At 39.8% G+C, this 22,432-nt stretch overlaps 1 long non-coding RNA gene across 1 annotated transcript; it reads right to left on the bottom strand.

Annotated features, from left to right (window-relative positions):
• Positions 1–7,079: 7,079 nt before the first annotated feature.
• On the bottom strand, positions 7,080–15,937 carry LOC147173682 (uncharacterized). The gene is made up of 3 exons (XR_015094930.1): positions 15,823–15,937; positions 14,600–14,855; positions 7,080–7,453 (listed from the first exon to the last, which is right to left on the bottom strand). It is a non-coding gene; the product is annotated as an uncharacterized LOC147173682 (long non-coding RNA).
• Positions 15,938–22,432: the final 6,495 nt, after the last annotated feature.

Here is a 22,432-nt window from a genome sequence, read left to right as displayed (position 1 = left end):
AGAGCAGCATCGCAATCAACGACGCGGCCGACCGCGCGGAAATGTCAAGACGGTGGGAGCGCGCGAGCCCTCGCCTGTCACTTGAAAGTTGTTGATGATGCGGACAGCGCACGTGTGCGTGTCAGGACCTCACGCATGAGGTCATCGTCCGCCGATGAGCAGCAGAAGCGTCTCCTCATCTCCAACGCCTCGGGCCCCTTCAGGTGAACGATCGTCGCCTCGAGCTGCTTGTCCCGTCTGAATAAGGCCAATTACGGCGAAGGAGTATTGAGGGCCATTCTGAGAAGGTCAAAGGTCAGCTACTTGGAAATAAAAAGGGGCAGGGCCATATTCTCCCCCTCGTGCAACATGGATTTATCTGCTTGCACACTTTCAAGGTACGCCGATTCGCCCGTTCACACTTTTTATTGTTTTCCCTTACCTTACTTTTCCCGTCAGAAAATTACAATTCTCATATTAAAACTTTTTCCAACTTTATGTTCCTATTAAATTACAACTTTAGTCTTGATATAATACACATTTTTACTCATAAAATGACAACTTAATGATCATAATATTATACTTTTATTCCTCACACAGTGTTAAAAGTTTTATACCTCCCATGATCACTTAGGTTTTTTTTTCTGATAATACTACATCTTAATTCTGCATTTCATTATGGCCTTATGCTTTAATATACTTTGCATAAAACTATAACTTCATATATTAAGCTCTTGCTTTTTTCTTACTTTACTATTAGAATGTTCTTCTTTTTCTTCTAATTTGAAACCTTTTTTCTCTCATAAAATTATCTTCATCTCAAATTATTATTTTCCTCATAAAGTGACAACTTTTTTATGGTAATATTATACTTTTTTTAAACATAAAATTAAAACTTTATGCCGTGAATTGTGTATATTATAGATGTTCAAAACCACTTTTTTTCTTGAAGAGTCACAGATACCAATACCCGATACAGAATAATTTTTATACATAAAATGTATGACAGATCATTTTAACTCATTCACTGCCATTGACGGCTATAAACGTCAAAAAAATCATTTTAACTATTTCTACTAGTTTAACAATTTTTTCCACTTTTGTTAACAAGAGTAGGAAAACCTAGAACATTTTTTTTATTGTACATTTAGAACAGATATACATTTTTTGATTAATCGTTAACTAGTGAAGTCATGCGATTAAATACGATAAAAAAATATGAATCGCCTGACGCCCTGAATTTTTAATAATAATAATTTAAAAAAAAGAATTAATGGCAGTGAATGAGTTAAAGAAGCCCTCTATATCCCAATGTGGCATTTTCCGACACCTGTCATTGAAACTTGATCTAGTATAATAATAAGTAATTCCAACTTCTTAGAATATTATATCTGTTTCCCCCCCCCCCTCCCTCTCAAATGACATTTGACCTTTTTTCTCCTAAAATGACAACTTTCTTATTATAATACTACATATTGTCGTTCTCTCTCGGGCGTGTGTTGCAACTGAAGCGTTCTCCAGGTGTCGCACGCAAATGTTCCACTTTTCCACCCTGTAACTGTTTACTTTTTAACGCTGCTGCTTGTGTTTGATGTCACGAGATAATTGCTCCTTTTTAGAAACCACTCATCATTCACTGGATGCTGCCGTATCCATGGCGACGAGCTTTGCTACCTCACACAGCAAACAATTGCTTATTGTACCTGGCTTGGGGAAAAGCACCGGAAGGAGAATGACTTGAATTTTGTAACCGCCCCATCAACGAATAAAATCGCAAAGGTAAAAACTGCAATAATTGAAGTTATGGTCACGAACGATAGATAGAGTGAAGTTGCAATAACTGAACGGCAAAGTAGCGAGAGAACACCATGTTAACTCATTCACTGCCATTGACGCCTATAGACGTCCAAAATGAATTTGAACTTTTAGTTTCACATTTTTTCCACTTTTGTGTATGAAGAGTATGAAAACCTCGATTTTTTTTATTGTACATTTAGAACAGATATAAAATACGTGATTAATCGTGAGTTAACTAGTGAAGTCATGCGATTAATTACGATTACAAATTTTAATCGCCTGATGCCCCTAATTTTTAATCTTTTCTTTTAAACAAAAAACTAACTTTATTTTTTATTTTTAATCATCTTTTTTTTTTTTAAGACAAGATTATTAAAAAATTAGGGGCGCCAGGCGATTAAAATTTGTATTCGTAATTAATCGTATGACTTCACTAGCTAACTCACGATTGATCACAAATTTTATATCAGTTCTAATACAATAAAAAAAATAATGTTTTCATACTTTTAACAAAAGTGGGAAAAAAAATTTAAACTAATAGAAATAGTTCAAATTAATTTTTGACGACTATAGCCGTCAATGGCAGTGAATGAGTTAAACAGTCCAGTTAAAAAAAAATAATAATAATATAACTCTTTTTTTTTTGGTCCCGTAAATAACTCCGTGACGAGGAAGAGGTGATTTTTAAGGATTTAAGGCGAGAGAGAAAATTCCAACCTTTCCCGGTGTGTGCCGGATTATTGATTGTCATTCTTGTGTGTCCACATGTTAGCATATTCCATCAGCGTGGAGGGAGCCCCGTGACGAACGACGATGAAGGATTCCAGTTCAGCCTCGGCTCTGGAATGCCAATCGCCGTCACACTCCGGTGCAACAATGAAATTGGCCATCTCACATGTTTGCAGTTATTAGCATTGGATATTGCCAAACGCAATTACTGCTGCCGTCTGCGGTCGGACTTTGCCTGCCTGCTCTATCAACTTTATTGTATCTCTGGACAGTGATGATTTATTTTTATTTTTTTAGAAGGGTGCGGGCACCGTCAGCTGCGGTAATTCTCCCAACTGGACTCCTTTTTTTTTTGTTTTTAATATAGGAGTGCTGACATGGTGGAACTTTCTCCGCCTGCCTTCTTTCTTGGTGACAGTGAACGGCGTTCTCGTGCAATATTACGGCGATGACAGGACGATGACTCAGGGCAAGCGTCCGGAGTGCCATTGCAAAGTCGGACATACGCTGGAAAAGATGATGGATGACACGCACAGCTGGAAGTGTTATTGTGTTAGATTGCTCTCTGGATGTTCCCGCATGGCACTTTGTGGACGTTCCAGCTTTTTCATTTACTGGACCAGGGGCAGGAAAAGGGGGCGGGGGGACTGGGATCCACTCATCCGGGAAGGCTTTTTGCAAGGTATTCTGAGTGTTAAGGATTTTTTTTTCCTGCTTAGTGTTTGCTGAGGTTGAAAGTTAAGTTCCTTTCCACTAAACTCACGCAAACAAGCTATAACCTCGCCCTGGAACAGAAAATGCAAAGTTGGGAACATCGAATTTTGTCTTTTGTTCAACCAAAAGATTCTGGAAATTAGGGAAAGCTTTATAAAAGTTGTTTAAATCAGTGTGTCGTATTTTTTTCTTTGGCCGTTCACAGTGTGAAGGTCAAAGGGTGATTCTATGGGTGCTTGTACAGGAGAATTACAACTTAATTCTCATAATATTGCATTTTTTTTCCTGAAAAATTTGTGTTATTTTCAAAGTTTGAAAAACTTTGCTCTCAGATTGAATTATCATTGTTTTCTCAGGAAATTATTTATTTTGCTTTCATAAATTTAATACGAATTACACCTTTATTGACTCATAAAACTACGCTTTTTATTTAATGAATTTGTCATAATATCACAGCAATTTTTCTTTTGGCTTTATAAAATCACTTCTTTTTTTCCCTTATTCAAATATTTTTTCTCCTCACTTGCTGCTCTATTCTCATAATATTGCACCTTTTTCCTCAAATTTGTGTTATTTTCATAATATTCCCATTTTTTCCTCAAAATGGCTAACCAGCAGGATGAAATTCTCGCGGTATTTGTGAGTTCACAAACTCCGGAGAATACATCTTGTACCGCTCCCGCAGCCGATTGGACCAATCAGGCGTTGTTTAGGCAGGACGAAACCAATTAGCGCCGATGGCGAGAGGAAAACAAACAAACCTAACAGACGAATGGATGCTGCAATTAATTATGTTCTCGCAGCATTACTCACCGTTTCCTTGTTGAATTTGAACAGCGAGAGGCGTTTTGTGCATTTTTATCTGGTGAAGACGTTCGTGCTCCCCCCGCCCCGACACGGAATACGAGATTTTCATCTGTTGCCTTGATTGGCCAAAACAAATGTGTAAAAATGCCGCATCGTCCAATCAGCTCAAAGTATTGTACAGCAAGTCCCGCCTTTCCCAAACAAGTCTGCCGAGTGAAGAACTCCCTCGAGTGAATCACAGTTATCAATCTGGCTGGCGACGTTACAAAATTGCAACTTTTTTTTGCATAAAAATACAACTTTAATCTCCCGTTTTGATTATTATATTATTTTTTTTTTCTAATAAAAGTTCTACCAAAACCCAAGCATGCATCTTGCTTTGTGTAGCCTACTGAGAGTAGAAAATTGCCAAACTATTCTTATAAAACTGCCCCTGAAGACGAATTATTTATTATATTATATTATGGTTAGCAATAAAAGGGAAGGGAATGTACAGCTATCAAGAAAAATACATATTAAAAAAAAAATAATAATAATAATAATAAACCAATTATATATAAATAATAATAAATTAAAAAAAAGAGAGCAATGATGATGACATGACAAATCGGTAAAATTACCGAATGAACTGAGCTCTCCAAAGCAGAAGAAGAAAAAAAGAGAAATATATATATATTTTTTAAAATAAAAAATAAATAAAAAAAAGATTAAACAAGTCATGTTGATTTCCTATGTCATCAGGGTGTGTGTGTGTGTGTGTGGGGAGGGGGGGGGCGGGGGGTAGTGAAGTGAGGCTTCATTCAAATCTTGCTAGCAGCTTTGAAAGTGCACACTCTACCTTTAATTGACTGATTAAAAAGTGTGTCTTGGATACTTTTGTCTTTACATGATAACAACTGATGTGAAAACCGTAAACATGAAATGGTGGCTCATCTGATTATGTGACTTTGGAAAGCCTGAAAGTTGGTTGACAGCTTCCATTTTCTATTTGTCCTGTTCCTCCATCTCTGGCTTTGTGCATGGGGATTCAAAAAGCATATTTTTTCCAAGCAATCTCTTTCCGAAACTGTCATTTTCTTCTGCTTTTGTAAAAACACATTCACAAGCAGCGACACTTTTCGCCCGTCGGAAAACGACACAGCAGCCTCCTTTGTTGTGAGTTTTGACACCTCAAAATGAATTATGCATCCACATGCTAGAAGTCGTCGAAGAATTCTTTGAACAACCCTAAGTGTGTCGCCGCACAAATAAATACAGCCAGCCCAGCTCTTAATTTGTTCTTGCAACTAACTGAAAAACGAAATCGTATCGTTATAGAAAGTGTGATGTTATCACAGAAAAGAGGAAGCCCGATAAGCGTATCTGTAGAACCAGAAATGGAAGTGTAACTAGGAAAAACATGTCATGCCTTGTTGTTGTCTAAGCAAAAAGCAACTTTTAGCCGAGTTTGATTTTCTAGATAATGCAGCTTTCTTTGCGGCGTACTTTTGTGTACTATCTCATCGTCTCCATCCATCTCATGCGGCGACTCGCTAGCTAACATTCGCTAACAGAACGTTCATGCTAATTTCATGACAATGCCTGTTCCTGGCATCCATAATAAACTTGAATTCTCTCGGCAACTAAATACACTGAGGTGTTTCTCTCTCTCTCTCTAAACAGAGTTGTCTTTTTATGTTTCATTTTTTAAATGCCAAATCCTCGGCAGACTTTTACGAAGAGTCTTCCTTTACTCTCAGGAGACTGACAAACGCATCATCACTTAGCATAATCCTTCCCGCCGGCTCAAAAAACAAACAACAAAAAACAATTTAAACAAGTTAGTTTCCATTGGTCTCATGTAAATCACACTTTGTAATGACGTCATCAATCTTGGTCACATGACTTCACTGCTAAAGGACACTGGGATTAAAAAGCTGTTAGCTCAACCCCTGTGCCATCCCGTGATGATAATCTTTATTTCCATGCGCCACACTGTGACTGTGCAGCAATTTAAACGAGGCCTCGGGGTCGCGGGATAAACTGTGGAATTATCAGTGACCCCCCGTTTAGCCCCACTCGCCATTCAGCATCATGTCAGATGCAAATGGAAAAGATCACGTCAATGCATATTAAAACACAAAGTCGCATGGTGGTAAATATTGACAGCTTTATTCGTTACAATCATTACAGTTGATTTGTATTTTATTCATAGATCTTGTTATGATGCATTATACTTAAACTACATTTATATATTTCAATCTTGAAAAGTCCTTTACTGTACTGCAATAATAAATGTCAAATGATCGAAAGCCCCAAAAACGATTGAGATCCTCTCATATTGAATTGTGTGCCAGAAATAAATTTTTACCATTTTTTGTTGATGCTTTGTAGAGCAATGAAAGCTGTGATGTTGATTGGAGTGAAGTGGTTTGACTCATGTTGGTCGACACAGTGACCACATCCACTCAAATTTGAGTTAGAAAGTCAACTGACTGCAGGCTAAATTGTCTTGATGAGTGCAAAAGGAGCCGCATTGTCATTTTTGTATGAGTGAGTGTCTCTTACAATTTTCTGTCAAAATACACATACAATCAACAGTTAAGAATACTTAACAACCCCTTGTCACGCTATTGAAATCACTTGGTTTTGTGGGTAGGAGGGTGTTTCTTTTTATCTAATGCTAATGCTAATGACAATGCCAATGCTAATGCTAATGCTGTGACTTTGGGCTCTGACATGATAGTGTTTCAGAAAGTTTTTCTGGCATAGCTTGAAGTTGATTCTGGCTCTTTGCCCAGCCTTCCAAATCATTAAGTGGAGATTTATCAGAAAAAAGGCAATCACTACTAAAAAAAAATCCTCGGCAGACTTTTACGAAGTCTTCCTTTCCTCTCATGAGACTGATATTGAGCAAATTTCTAATTTAAATTCTGTGTGTAATGTCACGGAGTGAGGTTTGGAAATGCATTATCACTTAACACAATTCTTCCTGCTCGCTTTAAAAAAAATAACAATATATATAAAATGTAAAAATAAAAATAAAAAGCTAGCAGGTCAGTGAATTTTCGGAATTAACTTAATTGACCTTAGCAGAACATTTGAATACAACTAAAAAAATAAATAATTATAAGTAGTGTATGTTGTCTTTAACTTGAGTACTGGCCCAAAAACACAAAAAAAAATAAAACCATAAGCATAAAAAAAAAGTGTACTTTGTATTTGCGAGGAGTGGAGGCTGCTTCTATCCCAATGGCAGCAGGCCAATTATTGTCCAGTGGAAAAGGTCTTCTCTCGCCCCAAACACTTTTCGTTCCCTCTTTGAAAATTAACCAGCTGTGATGATTGCTTCCATTTCCCATTTGCTTTGGAGCGCGATGATTGACAGCTCCACTTGAGGACGTCTGCTCCGCTGTTGTTTCGGCCCCCTCTGTGGCCTTCAAGTTACCTTCAAAAAAATACTTTCGCTATTTTTCTCTTTTGTAAATGAATAAGCAGTATGATACAGTTCTTCGCCGCTTTAAACATCAGCTACAATAAAAAAGAATATTGTGAAATAATTAACTCTCTGACCGTCTCTGTCGAAAATGAGCATGTATATAAATGTCAAGTCAGACTTTTTGACAGCCCTCAGGTTTGGCAGGTGTACTCAATGAAGTGACCTTAGTCCGCACATATGAGTCTGTGGTATATTTGACAATGTTTGCATTTTGGCTGACTGCATGAAATGGAGATCATAATATTCCACTGCAATGTACATCATTTTGTCTTTCTATATCAATCTGCGCAGTTGACGCTTCGTAGTAGATACGGGTTTAGTACATTAGGAGGAAATTTCATTATAATAGCACTTAGATTATACTGTTTGCACTGACTGCGCAAACGGCAAGGTTAGGGTTAGGGGTTAGAGGGTTAGGGGGTTAGGGTTAGAGGGTTAGAGGGTTAGAGGGTTAGGGTTAGGGTTAGGGTTAGGGTTAGGGTTAGGGTTAGGGTACGGGTACCTGCGCCGCCGCCGCCGCCTTAATCTCCGAATGCGTTCAACAACAACTGCGACGGTGCCCGGAGGCCCTGGTTTTCATCTTAGGGGACCTCAACCACTGCAAATCGGAGCTGTCTCTCCCGGGTTTTCATCAGTATGTAAAATGTGGAACAAGGGGAGACAGAGTCCTTGACAAATGCTTTGGAAACGTGAAGAATGCATATGTGAGTAGAGCCCCCCCCCCCCCTCCCTCTTCAACTCAGACCACAACACAATTCACCTCATCCCAACCTACAAAACAGCTCTCAAACGCAGCAAACCACAGAGGAAGACTGTTAAAATCTGGTCTCAAGACAGCATTGAGACCCTTAAAGGATGTTTCCTATGCACGGAGTGGAATATCTTTCATGGGCTGGATGTGGATACTGCTGCCGTGACTGTAACTGACTATATTCAATTCTGTGTGGACAATATCATACGAACAAAGGAAATAACAGTTTACCCCAACAACAAACCGTACATTACTAAGGCGGTTAAAGACTGTATGAACCGCAAAAACCGGGCATTTAAGAACCAGGAGAGAGCCCAGCTCAAACTGGTTAAAAAATAACTTAATCACATACTTAAAGAAGCAAAAAGGAAGCACAAAGAGACTATAGAACAACACTTTGCTGCTAACAACTCCAAGGAAATGTGGGACACCATGAGGAGGATCACCAACTTGACTCCTGCTCAAAAAGGTCTCAGCACCCTAAATGACCTCCAGAAGGCAAGGGAGCTGAATGACTTTTATTTAAGATTCGAAACCCAGGACTTCTCCTCTGAATGTAGGGAGGTCCTGAGGTCCATTTCAGTGAATGAGCAGGACTCAAGGCTGGTGATTCATCCCCATGATGTCCAATCTGCTTTTAGGTCTGTCTGCACAAAAAAGGCCTCAGGACCGGATGGGATATCTGCCTTTCTGCTAAAATCCTGTGCAGAGGAGCTCACAGCGGCATGGCAGCCCATCTTCCAGAGATCTGTGGACTCACACTCCATTCCCAGTCTCTGGAAAAAAATCAGTAATCACCCCGGTTCCTAAAAAACTGTGTCCTGTGGTCAATAATGACTTCAGGCCTGTGGCTCTAACTTCTATTGTCATGAAGTGTTTCGAGAGGCTGATGGTGACTCTGCTCAGGGGGGAGGTGGATGCACACTTAGACTCCCTTCAGTTTGCCTACAAGCAGGGTCGCGGCACTGACGATGCTATCAACAGCATCACACAACTGGTCAGCAAACACCTCGACGGCCCTAAAGCTTATGCACGTGTGTTGTTCGTTGTTCGTTTAGCTCAGCGTTCAACACAATGCAGCCGCACCTGCTTTTGGGTAAACTGAAGGAGATGAATGTGAACCCGTACATCTCGAGGTGGTATCACTCCTTCCTGACACAGCGCACACAGCAAGTCAGGGTCAACAGCTCCCTCTCGGAACCCAGATTGATAAGCACAGGCGCCCCACAGCTCCCTCTCGGAACCCAGATTGATAAGCACAGGCGCCCCACAGGGCTGCGTCAGCTCCCCGGTCCTCTTCACGTTGTACACAAATGATTGTGTGACATCACGCCCAGAGAACTTTATCATTAAGTTCTCTGATTACACAGCTATCGTCAGCTTGCTGCAGGCCGGCGGTAGCCCACTGGACTATTTCTCAGAAATAGAGAAATTTGTCCAGTGGTGTGACCAGAATCATCTTGTGCTCAATGTGGGGAAAACAGAGGAGGTGATATTTGATCCCAAAGCTGTTGGTGACCACAGGCCAGTCGTCATTAAAAGCAATCACATCAGCCAGGTGGGTTCATACAGGTATCTGGGGGTCCACATTGACAACACACTCAGCTGGAGGGTACATGTTGGAAGTCTCTGCTCCAAACTCCAACAGCGTCTCTATTCCCTACGCAGACTTAGGGTCTATGGAGTGGAGCAGAGGATCATGCTGTTGTTCTACCGGGCTGCATTGGAAAGTATCATCAGATACGGCATTGCGGCCTGGTACGGCAACCTGACTGTGCAGTCAAGGTCACAGATTGCCGGTCTGGTGCGGACTGCCATGAAGGTCATGGGGGTCAGGAATCATCCTTCCCTACAGATGCTTTATGAGCGGTCCGTCACCGGACTGGCACAGAAAATTGTTACTGACCCGACTCACATTCTGCATCATGAGTTCCAGCTACTGCCTTCCGGCAGGAGATTCAGGGCCCCCAGGACCAGGCTGAACCGCTACAAGAACTCATTCCTGCCGACATCCATCAAACTGCTTAACAACCGACATTAACTCAGTACAATCGATATATGGTGCAATGTTGTGTGTGTGGAATATATGCAGCCGTGCTGTACATACTCATGTGTGTATATATATATTTAGGAGTGTGTGTGTGTATATGGGTGTGTGCAGTCCTCATGTATGTACTTCTCTACACATGTATACTTCTGTGAAGATTTCTTATTGCTGCACTTCTTATTTAACTTTAATTTTACCTCTTTCTATTCTGTTGTTTCTTCTTTACTGTAACTGCAGCTGGACGGAGTCCCGGAAAAAGTTCCCCACGGGGAAAATAAAAGTATATCGTATCGTTTCTCTTTTTATTTCCAGAAACAATGTGGGTACTTATTTGTCATAGCAAAATTGTTAGACTAGAATGTGGGGTTTTCTATTTGTGTATTTTTTTTTATCTCCTTTTAAAATATAATATAGATGATTAGCCTTCTAAAACTCTGTAAATGATATGAACTCATGCACTGCCATTGACGGCTATAGACGTCAAAAATTAATTTTAACAAATTCTTTTAGTTTAATTTTTTTTCCCACTTTTGTTAACAAAAGTATGAAAAAAATATATTGTACATTTAGACCAGATATAAAATTTGTGATTAATCATGAGTTAACTATTGAAGTAATGCGATTAATTACATGTAAAAAAAATGTAATCGCCTGACGTCCTAATTTTAATAATCTTAAATTTTTTTGAAAAAAATATTATATTTTTAAAAAACGCTTATTAAAAATTTGTTTTTTGAGAAAAATATTATTAAAAAAAAAAAGAAAAGAAAATTATAAATGAGGTCGTCAGGTGATTACATTTCTCAATTGTAATCAATCACATGACTTCAATAGTTAACTCATGATTAATCACAAATTGTATATCCGTTCTAAATGTACAATAACAACTTTTTTCTAGGTTTTCATACTCTTGTTAAAAGTGGAATAAATGTTAAACTATAAGAAATAGTTCAAATTAATTTTTGACGTCTAAAGCCATCAATGGCAGTGAATGAGTTAAGAACTCGTTAGTATCTAATCAGTATTTTGTCTTTCCTGAAAACATTCCTATGATGGCATACTGAATTTGATTGAATAGAAATTAAGATATTTACCTAGCAAAGGGTGGGATAGGCTCCAGCAATTCCCGCGACCCTTGTGAGGACAAGCGGTACAGAAAACGGATGGATGGATAGCAAAGGGCGGAGCGCAGTCTCTCTCTCTCTCTCTCTCTCTCTCTCTCTCTCTCTCTCTCTCTCTCTCTCTCTCTCTTTGTAACAAGCTAACTAAATATGTTTTTGTTTCTGTAGCAGAAAATAATTTACATTTTTGTTGAAAGTTTGCACACATACAATAAAAAAAAGCAAAACGAGTATAATAAATGAAGTGGTGACATGATGGTGGTGACTGTATATCAATATAATGTTTTTAGATCCCCAGTTGGACCATATAAAGACAGCCAGACAGTGAAAGGAGCTGACTATGCAGTAATGCCGCAAGATCTCAACTAAATAAAAGTAAGTTAGTTTAGCCTGAGGATACATAAAGTTGCGCTTGATCTTTTTGTTGGCGTCTTTGTGATCAAGTGAAGAAAGTTTGATGCCGACGATGCAAAATGTCATCCAACTTGTAGGTGTCTCACATTCATGATGTAAGGTAATAGCACTGACTGACTGTATGTTTGCAAGTATGGGGATTGACTGGTATATATATATATATATATCTCTATTTTGTTATGTATGGGTCATGTTTTCATGATGAGACATTTATTGGCTTATTCAGGGTGTAAACGGGCGAAAGGAAGTGCGGCATCTCTGTGGGTATGTTGAAGAATTTTGGGATGAGGGTCTGGCTTAAGTTCTTTCTATGTGCATTAAAAGTCATAGGGCTCTATTTTCTTAAGCGGCACCAGACTAGTGCGAGCTGCGGCATATCTGCGCAGAGGCAGGTTAGACCTGTGTTGGTATTTTTCACAGAAGCACACAAGCAGGCGCAGCACGGTGGATTTTAATAATACGTTTTGCACCGTTTTGGGCGTATACACAGTTAGCTTCATTCGCTGCCACTGAAAGCGGCTCCTCCCATTCTCTTTAAACGCCACACGCGAGAATGCACTGATCGTCCTGGACACCCCGATTGTTCATGTTTGTGTGTCGTTTTTTTATTATCGTTTTTAATTCCGTTTGGCTTGTGTTCTTGAAATTCAATACGTTTAAATTGGTTTTTGAAACAGGTTTGCTCGTTTTTTTTAAATTACTTTTCATTTTGAAAACGGTTAGTTTTACTTTTGACTTTTTTATTAGTTTTTAGTTTTTTTAATACATGTATTTATCAGGTACAAGATCAAAAATTGTCACAATAATATTATGTAATAAAAACGTTTTAAAGAAAGAATTTTGAAAAATATTTTCACTTACATACAACAAAGGAGATGAATATATTCTTTAACAGACCATGAAACTTGAAGAGAAATAAATGCAGTAATACCAATTTATGGTGGAACATAAAAACATTATAAATACTAAAGACTATTGTGCCCACGTAATTGTATCTCCTGAAATTGGTGTTCAACCAATCTACATTTACTCTTCTACTCATCGCCAGCCATTTGCAGCCGCAGGCCGCTGCGCTATCCCAAAACGCATATTTCAAGACAAATTCGCTAAAGGGCATCTCAGCAAAATAATTTCCATTTATGACTGAAAGATTGCTGAGCTCCCTGTGCTCTCAACTTGCTGTCCTAACATTATTAAAAAAATATAAATAGTCTCAATTCTTCCTGAGTAGCATCTGGCTGTCTATGGACACGATGCAAAGGGCTTCGTAATATTCAAGGTGAGTGTTCAGCTGACGGCCCAAGAAAGAGTCAACAAGTACAGAAAGGGCAGAGGTTCAAGAAAGTCAGACAGCCGGTGGGCCCTGCTTTTCTCTGACCCGTTTTTCTTTGCTGTTAAGTGGCAAGTGGATGAGAAGGTGGAAGAACAAAAAAAGGTTAGGAGTGAAAAGTGGAAAATAAAGATAGAGTAGAAAATTGCTTTCGCTAAAAGGCTTTGGATTTTAAAAAAATTAAAAATGCATAAATCACCCTCAATTGTGTGCACTCTTTTCCAAGACTCTTGTGGCCTTTCAATTGTAAAAATAATGATCTGACCTGGATTTGTTATTTGCCAAGAACAAATTGTGCATTGACAAAAATGATTATCTTAAACAATGTTACTGTAGGCTGCACAGTGGAATAGTTATCAGCAAGTCTGCCTCACACTCTTAAATAATTCTGAAGTGAATGAAGTTAATCCAAAGTGATGATGGCGTGATGTGAGGAAATGTGGCGTGAAGCGGTAAGGATGTGATTCCACCGGCCCTCTGAGATGTTTTTTTTTTAATCATGTCTCTTGAACTTCGTACACTCTAAAAACAGTTGGGTCAAAAATAACCCAATTATGAGTCAAAAATGGACCGGCCCTCTACTTTGAGTCAAGAAATGGGTGTTTGAGTGTAAAACAATTCATAAATATTGGTCAAATCCTTCACTTGGGTCAAAAAATTGTTTCATTTTGTAGAAAACAACCCAGAAAGTTGGGTCAAATTGACCCAAGTAGAGGATCGGTCCATTTTTGACCCAACTATTTTTAGAGTGTACGAAGTTCAAGAGACATGATAAAAAAAAAAAACATCTCAGAGGGCCGGTGGAATCACATCCTTACCGCTTCACGCCACATTTCCTCACATCACTCCATTGCCATGAATAGTGCACAGCAGCGTGTTTATTGTTACTTAAAATACGTTTGACCTTAATGTTGTCTTCTGCGAACATATACAACACACACACACACACTTCCGTTTGCACAAACTGCCATGCATGACTACTCACCTCGTTATATATGCTGTAGTTTCCCCTACACACCCGATTGCATGTCCTATATCATCCCCCCCTGCTAAATGGCGTGGCCAGAGGATCATAGGATAAGCCCCGTGGCATCTAATTGGCCTCTTTAGAGACTGTGAGCACATATGATAAAGTGTCAGCCCACTCTCGGGCTGTGGAGACGTGCAGCTGCAAACGCTCTGTGACAAAGACTAATGGAGAGTCTTTGCCACGGGGATCGTTGCTGAAGCCCACGAGCATCAGTCAGTAATGAGTGGGCAACACGCTCACTCACACACACACACACACACACATGCAGAAGTAGTCACTTGGAAAGCTTTAAAGGATACGAGATACCAAACTACATGTTTAACCACATTGTGGATGACCACCTTTTACGTGCTTACAGACACGTGCACTTATTATATAAAAAAATAGAGAACAGGGGCTCACCGACATAACCGTGCTGGCTTTGTTGTTGTTTTCATGCTGGTGTCACCGGCTAACAGCAGGCTAACAGCAGCATGCTGGTCTTGCTGGGCAGTTACGGCTCAGTTGGGAGAGAAGGCGAGTGAAGGGCCAGCGGCTTGAATCCTGGCTCCAACTGTCGAGGTGTCTTTGTGCAAGACACCCGAACCCTCAATTTGCTCCCAGCGGGCTTGGTAAAAGCGCCTTTGTTGTGTTTTCGCTGCTGCTGTTGCCCTGCTTGCTAGCTCGTGACAGCATCGAGACCAGCATGAAAGAAAACAAAACGAAAGCGGACCGTGTGACTGTTCTGCGTGCTTGTTCACAAGCTCACAATTCACAAAAAACAAAACATTAGCATCCCCCCCAAAAAAGTGAGAAAAAAACATTTGGTCAATTGGGGGCACCGCTCTCGTAGCCTACTTGCTAATTTGATTTTAGCTTTGTGAGACACCAAAAGACCAGCTTGTTGTGAGTGCACGGCTCAAGAGGGGAGATAAAATACTACTAATACAAAGTATTTCATTAAAGTAACAAAACCTTTATTGTCACTTTCAATACACACATGATTTTAAAATGGCAGCCCATTAGCGAAGTTGTTAGCTATGTGCCAGACGTTTCCTTGTCCAATTTCATGATTGCAACAGAAGGCGCGGACGAAATGATGCTACTCTTCATTTTAATGATGGCCACCATCTTGAAATCATGTCAATGGAGGCTGCATTTTGATTGGCCACCTGAATTTATCCCCTCTGCGCATTGCTCAAATCAATCCAACACGGTGATTTTTTTTACCCTGTGAGATGAAAAATGTTAAATACTGTATTCGATTTTTGTCTCAAGGCCTTGCGGGGCAGAACACTCACATACAGCAAGGTATCTGTTCAATGATCTCGAATACGTCTTTGCTCAGCAGATCACTCCAGTGTATCAGCATACAAAATGTACCTTCCGCGATTAATGGTGTCAGAGGTGTTTCCTATTCAACTCTTGGTTTCGGAATGGGACAAGCCAGAATACGGGATTTTTTGTCTCCATACTGTAAGAGTTCTTTATTGGTGACATTTACTTACATTTTTTAGAGTTTTGGTCTTCATGTAAATGCACTTTTTGTATAAATATGCATTACATATAGCTGTATGTTTTGAGCTTGAAAGAGGATCAACCACACACACTCACACACACATATACGCACATATTTCTCATCTCACCTCCTTTAACTTAGCCTTGAGCCTGGACTTGCATTATCTTGGGAGGATTTCTCCCTTTGATGACAAGCACAGTATAAGCTAGTCCCCACACACAAAACTCATACGACGTCATCGCTCGGCGCAGTCGCTTCCTGGTCTTCTTCTTCTTCTTTTAAATTACTGGTGGATCACATTTATATGCTGTATACTGCCACCTACAGAGGCGGAGTCACCTCTCAATATTCGCAAAAGAAGAACAGATGGAAACAGGCATAAATCGCAATGTCCGTTTTGCGCATTTTCAGTAAATTCGCTTAAAAAATTTGAAACAATTGGATGGAAACCTGACTATTGTAACTCCATTGACGACATTTGTGTTACTGTGCCGGCATCAGCGTCTTGTTGGCAGCCACAACAACAAAACTGCAATCAAAGGCGACTCAGAGGACACACAACATAAAAAACAGGATGTTATGCATTCAGAAATGGCAGCCAGCTTATAAACACTAAAAGCATTGATTAGTGGATTTTATCTCATAAAAAAAGGAAGGAAGGAAATGAAACATAATAAAAATAAACATCTTATGCACGTCCCTGAAGCCAAAAGCTGACATGTTCAGTGAATCTGCTTACAGGACCCAAAAAAGTACACCGCAAGAGCTTGGCAGCACATGACAGCTGATTTCATTTTAAGGCAGTAAATCTAACGCTTGGCAACGTACGGCGCATGATGACGAGCGATGGAGATGACGCAATAAGCCGAGCCATTTTAGCTCACCAACCTGTCTTTGTCTCGCATCCACGGACCAAAAAGCGCATCAAAGCAAGCTGCCCGAGCCGATGAAAGACCAAAGTGTCTTGTTTTTCAATTTCTCTTGTTTGGAAAACTACTGCTTTAGCCTGTCCGAGGAAGAAACACTTACTGCCCATACTTTTAAGTCTAATATGTCCGACACTATAATCAATATAAATATGCAACCCAATTGGAAATATGAGAATCATCCATCCAGTTTACGTACGCCATAAATCCCTCGCCAGTCAATCACACACTCAAACCTGTGGGACACATTTGTCCAGTTTTTGACTTGGGATATTCCTCTGTATCTTCATGAACATTCTGGAACGTCATTGTTTGTTACAACCATAGCGTATGAAACTATTCATGGCTCGAGCATGATTCACTTGCCGTGGAGAGGAAAAGTGGAAAGTCACTCTTTCATTCCCATGCTTGAGGCTGTTTTTTTTTTTTTCAGCGATAACCTGACTCCAGACGTCACACTGTTACAAATATAGATGGTGGGGGTCGATCCGGTGCCCTCAAGTGAGTGCACAGTCGTACTGTACGTGCCCCATCGCGTTCTGACACGTCAGAAAAGGTGCATTCTACAGTCTGCTTTTTGCCGTGTGGATGGAAATGAAAATGCAATTTGTTCAATTTGACTCTCAGGATCAGAATCGACTTTATTGGACAAGTGTTGGCAAACGAACAAGGAATTTTAAATTCTTGAGTAATGTGAATGCTTTGGACTGTGCTGGATGGGGAAGAGCTTGTAAAGATTTTAAAACGGTCACACACCTTCACTGTTGCCACAGTTACCTTGAAAAAGTAACTTAGTTTTAAAGTCACTTAGTTCATTTACTGATTACTTGATTTTGAAAGTAACTCAGTTAGATTACAAGTTACTTTCATATATTCAGTAGATTTCAACAATGCTGCTTAGCATAAAAATTAAAAAATTTAGTTTCGCTACTTCACTTCAAGTGCATTTTCAATAGTAATATTTAAGAATGAATTTTATTTTTTATTTTAAAAAAACTTTTGAAATACCATAACTATTTTATTTATTTACTTAATTTACAAAGGTGTATTTTTCAGATTTCTCTTCACCTGAACGGGCTTCTTATATATTAAAAAATAAATTATACAAAAAATAAAACAAAAATAAAAAAAAGATCGTCGCAGACAAAACATTTTGAAATATAAAATAATAATTGACATTTTAACTATTAATGTTGCAATGGCAACAACATTTTTTATAATGTACATAGTTTATAAATACAACAAAGCTATATAACTCTGTCGACAGCACAGGGTGTGCAACAAACCTTCATATTTACGTTTTTAGCTGACACAAACTCAAAATAGCAACTGCATTTCCATCTTGAAAATGCAGGTCGCTCTCCTTTATATGGTATAATCTTTATCTTGTGTACGCTCGAACCTTTTGGTCATACCATGAATACCCTCTCACGCGTACCTGCTGATGATTCTCTAAAATATTATAAAATTTTATTTTGTCTTCTTAATTGTAACATTTAATTTTCATGCATGGTCTTCTGTTTAGATTTTTTTTTTTACAATGTTCTCGCTCCACTGGTCTAAACACGGTAATCTGATTAATATTGCATTTGTACGATATGAGTTAAGCAGCAAAATCCAGCCATTTTTATCCATCTCAGGGGGCGGCCACTTTTCTGTTAAGTGAAGATGACATCAGAGTTGCAAGTAACGGCCAATCACGGCTCAGCTTCAGAAAAAAAAGGTGAACCGTTTTTGTGACTTTTAAGAGTAACTGTAGTCTGATTACTTAACTGGGAAAAGTAATTTATTAGATTTGTCGTTACTGGAAAATGTGCACATTTTGAAGTTACATGTTAGGGGAATCACTCTTCATCTCGGTTGTGATTTTGGAATGTTTGGCGCCATTTGGCAGGTTGCAATAAACCTTGTTTATTCTGTTTGTTGTCCTTGAGTGCTCCGTGCCTGCCCTCTATAGCAGTTACGAGCGTGTGTGTGTGTGTGTGTGTGTGTGTGTGCGTGTGTGTAGGAGCAAATAGAAACAGTCCAGCTCTTTTTATGGTGTAAAAATAAATGAGGGGGTGGAAAAAAAGACTGATCCGAAACCACTGACTGACCCTCAATTCCTCCCGCTCCAAAATAATTCCCCATAGATGTTCAGGCTTTACTCCCCAAAAAAAGAAAAAAACTCTGACAAATGACAAAGGCTGTGAAGCAGGGAAATGTAGAAGCAGGAACATGCCAGTGGGTTAATTCTATAGGTGCTGTCCCCCTCTGGCTGGGCGTGGGTGGGTCTGCCCCTCTATTGGCTGCTGGGTGGCGGCTGCGTCTTGGCCGTTCCCTGGATCTCTTGGGGGGTGCTGCGTTGCTGGGCTCTCCTCTTAACTCACTGCACTAGGTTTGCACAATACACTTTTATAGACATATAGGGCACATAACACACTTTGGGGGGGTGGGGTAGGGTGCTGCGGTCCCCTGTCCATGTCCCCGCCGCACCCCCCCCCCCCCTATCTATTTTTTTAATGCACCACATACACTCACTGACATGCCTGGGAGGCGGGTGGATCGGAGCGTGGGGATATAATTTCCCTCTGCTCCGGTTCACCTGCTCCCAATTTTAATGCACCACACACACACACTTGTATATACACTGGGTGGGGTCACATTCAAGGTTTAGGGGTAGAGTTCGCCAGTCGGCGAGCTGGCGGACTCAGTAACAAGGGTTAGCTTTCACTAAGAACGCTGGAGTGGCCTTTCCCCGCTGGGCCTGGGGTTCGGGGGTGCCGGCTGTCCTCCGGTGCCCCCATCTCCCCTTCTGCCCCCGGTGTTCCGTCCGTGATTCATTGTGAAAACCTGACACAACTCATTTTTAATTATTAAGGAGGTGCAGCAAATTCAGCGGGGTACAGTTTTGAACAAATCATCAATGAACCGATTCTATTTATTCAGTGCAATCAAACAAACTGCCATTCCCATCACTAAATTGGTTGAAGCAACACTAAGGACCTTTCTTTTTATGTTGACTATGGTGCCACCATATAGACAAGAGGGGTAATGTTATTCCTGAAGGAAGGCCACATCCAGTGAGTAAAAGCTTGGCCACTGTTGACCATGACTGACATGTCTTTTTATCCGGGTAGCTTCCCTTTTTCTTTTTTTGTCCCCTCAGACAAAACTTTTCTGTTGTTTTGCAGCTTCTGCCAGGAAAGCAGTAATTGTGCGTCGACATTCAAATTGACTTCCATCTTTGTAACGAATGGGGAGAGGGGGAAGAGATGTATTCCATATAGCAGTAAGCACATTTGTAGTTTTTTGTGTGGCAGTGTTCCAACCATCCTCCTCAAAAAATTATACAGACCCCCTCAGGCTATGGCACTAGTACCATTCAGCTAGTTTTAAGTCGCTGTTTCATCATAAGAATTTTGAAAATATTCTATTAAGGTTGAAAAGTTCCTTAGTGCTACTTTAAGATGTTAAAAATTGACAGAATAGTTTTTTTTTGTTTGTGTTTTTTGGAATTTTCTGAGGCCGATGCTAATTCTGATGCCGTATAATTGCAGATTAGCATTCCGATAACCGATTAATCTACCGATTAATAAGAAAAAAAATCTATGATTAAAAGAATAATTATTTTTCCTGTAACACAACAATAAAGATGTGAATTACAGGCCGAACATTTGATTGTTTTACCCGATGTTGTCCTTTCGAGTTTGTTTAACTTTACAACAGAAAGGTTGTATTCTATTGATCATTTACAAGTTATTAATTTGGCCTGAAATTTTTTTTTTTAAATGGAGGGAAGTAAAAAGCAAATGAAGCCTGTAATCCGTGCAAGTGTAACCTCTTAATGTCATTCCCAGAGGTTGAGGTGGACGAGGGGCTCCTGCGTCAACGCCATGCGACCACCTACCTACATTACGTGAATAATCCCACGGTGGGTGGGATTACCGCAGTCCTGCATGGTCAAACCTATGAGATTACAGCAATTCATCTGTTTAATATCATAATGATAATCCCTCACCTCACTGAGACCCAAATGCTAGTGATCCGAATGGCATTTTCTTTGGACCGGCAAATGGAAAATAAAGCGGAAAGTCTATGCACGACCGCACTCTGAGGCTGCCGTCATTTCAGCTGCAGGTCACTAGTTGAAGATAAATTTCTCTCATGAGAATTTTGGGGCATGCTGATGTCACCACCGCCGTCCAGTGAATGCAGATGGAGGAAGAATAAAAGACTTCTGTTGCCCTGAGACACGAATGAAACATTTTCTGACCTTGTAGATGTCAAGATGGAGATATGAATGCAACTTTTTTTTTGTGGGGGGGGGGGGGGGGTGATGTCATTTAAAATATGTATTGATAGTGGTGACTTTTTCTGTCTTATCTGGATGTGTCTACAGATAATAAAAAAATCCCTCTCAATAAGCAATTCTACATTTTTGCAAACTAGAATACATTTTGTTATAACAGCAATAGCTTTAGCTAGTTTCTAATCATTTACCCCTAATTTAATAAAGTAAGTAAGTATATTAAAGTGGCTCTGTATGATACAGTGCAGTTGTCCAACTATAATAACAAACACATCGTTCAAATGAATACGTGCGCAGTATGAAGCCAGTGGAGCCTCCGCAGATTTGAAAGAACATTCACTTTGGTGTCTTTTAAGTGCGCAGGTGTTCAGAATGTATTGAGCAGCGAGCGCCGCTGCTCGCTATTGTTTGTATGCCTCGGGTGTCGTCTCGACATCGTGATGCTGTCCGGCTTTGCTGGCTGTCCCCGCTTCTCTCTCCCTCCATCTGTCGCTGACTCCTGATGCCTTGGCTTTGATTTGTTACCATGGCGATGACTGAGTAACCAGCCGACCGCCCTGCGTGGCCTGTGCACCTTTCGGCGAGGGCTTCTTCCTGAAACGTGTTTTTTTTTTTTTTTATCTCCTCATCCGCTCTAAGTGGATTTGTGGCCGGGTTGGGGCGTGAGAGGCGAGTTACGCCACCTGCTTATTTTCATTTATCATTATTATTGCAGTGCTACAGACAGGGTTGGGAGGGTTACTTTTAAAATGTAATCCATTACAGTTACAAGTTACCTGCAAATTTTTTTGTTAGTAACGTAATCCAAGTACCATAATATTAAATTAATGTAACTGCATTACTGTTGGATTACTCCAATATTGAGTATGCTCATGAAGACAAAATAAAAATAAATATCACCACAATATATATTCTATACAATGTGCCCCGGGCAGCCGACAAATAGCAAAAAATCCTAGTGCAATTAAAAAGCATGTAGGCTATTGATTGATTGATTGATTGATTGATTGATTGATTGATTGATTGTTTTCGAATTGTCACTGAAAGCAACCACACCTCATGGATGGATGGGTGGATGGATGATAGGTAGATAGATAGATAGATAGATAGATAGATAGATAGATAGATAGATAGATAGATAGATAGATAGATAGATAGATAGATAGATAGATAGATAGATAGATAGATAGATAGATAGATAGATAGATAGATAGATAGATAGATAGATAGATAGATAGATAGATAGATAGATAGATAGATAGATAGTCATCCAATGAGGATGACGATGTGTGACATCAACTGCAAAATGAACTTTTATCCCAGTCACAAGTTTAGCCGTGTATATGTTGTGCATGATGTTTAAACAGTGAATTGGTGGGAGGAAGATTTGTAAATTCCAGTGAATACCGGTCGCCATTTCCTCCTCCCGTCCGTGAAGCTTTTTCAATCTGCACGCGTGTGGAGGACACGACTGGTCAGTTCGTTCGTTCCCACCTCCCAGACATGTAGCAACGGTCCGA

Source organism: Leptonotus elevatus, chromosome 5 (genome assembly GCF_054856555.1).
Source record: "Leptonotus elevatus isolate MCC_2025b chromosome 5, RoL_Lele_1.0, whole genome shotgun sequence".
Taxonomy (NCBI): domain Eukaryota; kingdom Metazoa; phylum Chordata; class Actinopteri; order Syngnathiformes; family Syngnathidae; genus Leptonotus; species Leptonotus elevatus.
The sequence above is the reverse complement of the archived record's forward strand: the minus strand, read 5'-3'. Positions and strand labels throughout refer to the sequence as shown.